This window comes from Colobus angolensis, unplaced genomic scaffold, assembly GCF_000951035.1.
Source record: "Colobus angolensis palliatus isolate OR3802 unplaced genomic scaffold, Cang.pa_1.0 Scaffold3, whole genome shotgun sequence".
Classification (NCBI taxonomy): domain Eukaryota; kingdom Metazoa; phylum Chordata; class Mammalia; order Primates; family Cercopithecidae; genus Colobus; species Colobus angolensis.
This window is the reverse complement of record NW_012116265.1, coordinates 12,277,407-12,282,570: the sequence shown is the minus strand read 5'-3', so window position 1 is coordinate 12,282,570 and position 5,164 is coordinate 12,277,407.

Sequence of the window (5,164 nt, the reverse complement as noted above, 5' to 3'; positions counted from 1 at the left end):
GAGCCCGGGCGGAGGGACGGGCCGGGCGCCGCCGGGATCTGCTGGCCAAGTCTGCTGCGCCGCAGTCTTACTTTCCCGCGGCTCCCGGAGTCTCAAGCAGATCACGAAGACGGGATCCTTCCCCTCTGCGCCGAGTGGGGCCGGCCGTCCAGGCACAGGGCAACGCGGAAAGCACCGATTCGAGCGACATGGAAATGGCAGGGAATGGGGAGCGCCTTGGAATCCCACCCCCTCTGCCTGCGGGCTGGTGGTTGAGACCTCCTAGGAGCGGGAATCATTGCTCACCTTGCGTGAGGCCTTACGTTCGTTTTTTGATACTTTTGACTCTACAAAGGGCGTAGGCTCAGGACAGTGGCTTGTAAACAGCGGGCGCCAAATAGTTTTGTGGACTCATATCGGACTCTACACACAACCTCTCGGTGGTCCTACATGAGCTCTCAAAGGGAGAGCAACTTGTTTAAGATCTTAATTACTCCAACAAATTATTAAAAACGCCGTGCTAGGTGTTTGGGGAGGAAAAAAAAAGATAAAAGTGGTTAGTTCTTCGGTTACAGCGAAGTTCATACCTAGCTAGAGAGATGAGGCTGGATAATGATAATGACCCTAACATTTTTATGGTGCATATTATTTGCCAGGCACTATTCCAAACGTTTTACATTTATTAATTCAGACATACAGAAAGGGGCTGTTATAATAACATCCATATGCCCCGTTAACATGTGAACAAGTGACACCAGTTTTTAGTCAGAGAGATTTTCATTGAAAGACACAGCAGCAGTCACTCCACACTGTGGAGGAGAGGCGCTGGTTAGAACCGAGGGGGTATAGGGAATTGAAATTGTTCTATCCTCCATCTTTTTTCCCATCTGCCCTGAATGTTTCTAAGGAATGAAAACAAACTCTAAGGGCCGGGCGCGGTGGCTCAAGCCTGTAATCCCAGCACTTTGGGAGGCCGAGACCATCCTGGCTAACCCGGTGAAACCCCGTCTCTACTAAAAAATACAAAAAACTAGCCGGGCGAGGTGGCGGGCGCCTGTAGTCCCAGCTACACGGGAGGCTGAGGCAGGAGAAGGGCGGGAACCCGGGAGGCGGAGCTTGCAGTGAGCTGAGATCTGGCCACTGCACTCCAGCCTGGAGAACAGAGCGAGACTCCGTCTCAAAAAAAAAAAAAAAAAGAAAACAAACTATAAGTCTGGGTGCCACCAGACTTTTGTTCTGTTACTCATAAAACACCGTCTCTAAACACCCAGATAGGAAATGAGTAGAAGTAAATAACACAGCTTATATTGTAGGACCTTTGGTTTGGTGGCACTACCTTGAAAGCAAGTATGTAGCCATTTTTCTCCAGACATTTCCACCTTTTTTATTCTCCTATGTTGACAGTACGCCTTGAGTGAGAAATTTGGCTTAGGAGAGAAGTAAAGACTCAAGGCTTTAACAGTTTCACCCACTCTGAACAGTCTTAGCCGTTTACCTAGGGTGAGCTTACAGTCATTTACTTTGAGGAGCCCAAGATCCCAAGAGGAAATTACTTCTGTTTTCTCCAGTTTATATCAAAGGACGGTTAATTCACTTTAATTTTTTTTTTTTTTTTTTTTTTTTTTGAGACGGAGTCTCGCTCTGTCGCCCAGGCTGTAGTGTAGTTGCACAATCTCAACTCTCTGCAACCTTTGCCTCCCGGGTTCAAGATACTCTCCTGCCTCAGCCTCTTGAGTAGCTGGGATTACAGGGACGTGCCATCATGCCCAGCTAATTTTTGTATTTTTAGTAGAGATAGGGTTTCACCATATCAGCCAGGCTGTCTCGAACTCCTGGCCTCAAGTGATCCGCCCGCCCCGGCCTCCCAAGGTGCTGGGATTACAGGTGTAAGCCACCGCGCTGGGCCTCAGTTGATTCACTTTATATTGAATAGGTGGACGGGCATGGATTGAACCTCACCTGGGAGGAACACCAGACAGAGCACGGCATGGTGTGGACTGTGTGAGGAGAGTTCTTTCATGGGCATCCCTCTCCAAGCATCAGAAGCGCATGGAGACATTAGCCCATAATTCAGGTTGCTCACTTTCCATAGCTGTGGCTTCTGCCAAAGCAGAGTTGCATTTGGATTGGTCAAACTATCACTCCAACGAAGAAGGACTGTTTCATCCAGAGAACCAAGCTGACCCAAGACGGTTTGTCAAACTGCTCAACCCTCATCGCTTCACATTAAGCTCAGCCCAGGGATGACAAGTGAAAGAAGGATGGCAAATGAAGGAAGAGTGACAAGTGAAGGAAGAACCTGAATTCCACTTCCATAACCTTGGAATCTTGTTGGGGGCAGGAACTGCTTATGTCTTGGTCTGTTCTCTGTCTCTAGCAAAATGCTTTATTTAGTTCACCCCCTGTATCACATTTCTTCCCTGGTGACCACTGCTTAATGCTCAAAATTCAAATATTCTTTCCTCTGCGAAGTCTTCACTCAATCTCCTAGGCTGAGTTGGGAACCTCTTGCCTGTCTTATATGCCAATAACATCAACTAGCAACAGCATTCTAGTGATCTGCTCAAATGGCCGTCTTTCTAACTAGAAGACTGTGCATTACTTCGTGATGTATCCCCAATCAATGTATCCCCAATTAAGTAGGTACTTAATAAACATGAAGTGACTGATGAAAACCCCTGACAGGCTAAGGGTGGTATTAAAGAGACTAGGGCCACACCCTATCCTGGTCTTCAACAGGGCATTCTGGGCATTCTTCAGTTCCAGACTGGAAGAACATTTGGTGTGGAGCAAAGTGATCATCCATTCAATCCAACAGTAAATAGGTAGTTTCTGTATGTCAAACACTGTCAGGTCAAGAGAAGAATAAGCTCTTCCTTAAATGAACACAAGGTGAAGTGGTGCAGTTGACTTACAAGACAGTTATACAATTTCTCAAAAAGTTAAACATAGAGTTACCATATGACCCAGTAATTCCATTCCTTGATATACACCCAAGAGAACTGAAAGCATATGCCTACACAAAAACTTGTGCACAAATGTTCATAATATCATTATTCACAATAGCTGAAGGTAGAAACAACCCAAATGCCCATCAATTAATGATAGATAAACAAAATGTATTAAGAAGTACAGAAGGTCCTCCAATAACGTAGTTTCTTTAGGATGTTGATAAGAAAAAAAAAATCAACTGTCAGCTGAAAGTTTGCACGTTCTCCCCACATCTGCATGGGTTTTCTCCAGGTACTCCAGTTTCCTTTTGCATTCCAAAGATGTGCACATTAGGTTCACTGGTGCGTCTAAATTGTACCAGGATGAGTGTGAGTGTGTGTGTGTGTGTGTGTGAGAGAGAGAAAGAGAAAGAGAGAGAGGCTTGCGATAGAATGATGTCCTGTTTGGGACTGGTTCCCTGCTGGTGTGCTGAGCTGCCAGATGGGCTCCAATCACCTGAGACCTCAAACTGGAGTAATGGGACAAATAATTATCTTGCTTGTTTTTATTAATCTTTTACAAGTGTACATATAGCTCACATTTATCTCCACCTTTAATATTAGAAATGTTCTTGCTCTTTATTTAGCAGTTTGGTGATGTTTTTGTGACCAGAAATATGCTGTAGGAACTTAATTCTTATTTATGTCAATTCCCTTATGGGAAAATTGGGGTTTTTTATACATTGTTTTGCTTAAAGGTTGCCATTTCAAGAACCTATCAATGACAATAAATGAGAACTTACTGTATATCCATATAATGGAATATTATTCAGGCATAAAATGAAGTACTGATAAATGCCAAAATATGGATAAATCTAGAAAATATTATGCTATGTGAGAGAAACCAGAAACAAAAGGCCACGCACTGTATGATTCTATTTATATGAAATATTCAGAATAGGCAAATCCATAGAGACAGAAAGCAGATTAGTGGTTGCCAAGGGGAAATGAGGAGTGACTGCTTAATGGCTATGAACTTTCTTTTTGGGGTGATGAAAATGTTCTGTAATTAGTGGTTATGGTTATACAACTTTGTGAATATGCTAAAAACCGCTGAATTGTTAAAGAAAATTCACTGCATGCTTTCTGAGAATACATACATTCTGAAAGTGTAGCAACCATCAGTAATGGACGTGTTGGTTAAATCCTAAGGTATAGTAGCTAAAAGTGAAAAGGAACTTTTCTAAGCCTGTGAAAAGCATTTAAATGTGGCTCCCACCTTCAGCATCCCAGAGAGGATTTACTCTTTAGATCTGCGTTATTCAATTGAATATTCTAAGATGATGGAAACGTTCTTTATCTGAGCTATTTAATATGGAAGCCACTAGGCATGTGTGGCTGCTGGACACTTGAAATGTGATTAGTGCGATTTGAAGAACTGAATTTTAAATTGTGTTGAAATTTAAATAGCCGCATGTGGTTAGTGGCTACCAATACGGCAGTGCAGCTTTTGCTGGTTTGGAGGACTAGCGCCATTTTAATCGGCAGTTTGGAAGAATACTGGCAGTCATGGGAGTGGGAAAATCTATGTCTTTATGTCTCACAACCCAGATCAACCCTGTATCCACTAGAAACCCTTCATAAGATCTCACAGCTCCCACCCTTCTCCTCTCTGTGAACTCTTAATAAACTTCAGTCCATAAGACAGGGTTTAGTTTTGTCTTTATGGCAAGGCACTTCTTCCACCCCACGTGTATTTATGGGCCAGGCGTTTTGTGGGACATGCTAGGAACAGGAAGGATTGTAGACAATGACAGCCAAATTCTACAGGGCTGATCTTGAGAAAAGTGAGAGGAAAAAGGGACAAGAGAAATTCATTACAAAGACCCGGCTTTTTCCCTCCTTCCCTCCAACACCCCACTCTCAGACACACATGGACACACACTCCAACACCCCACTCTCAGACACACACGGACACCCCTCCAACACTCAGACATACACACACACACACACACACTCTCTCTCTCTCTCTCTTCCAAGTAGGAAATCTTGCTAGTAAGATGCTGAAGTGGCGTTGAAGAATCTTTATTTACATTTCCTGTTTCCAACTCAAGCTCCGTAACATCCTAACTCTTCCAATACATCCTCTGTTCATACTGATCTTTCCCATCTATGAACTTTTACTGAGTTTGAAATCAATAGCATGGAATGTAATGTTTTTCTTTTTCTTTTTCATTCTTTTTTTTTTTTTTTTT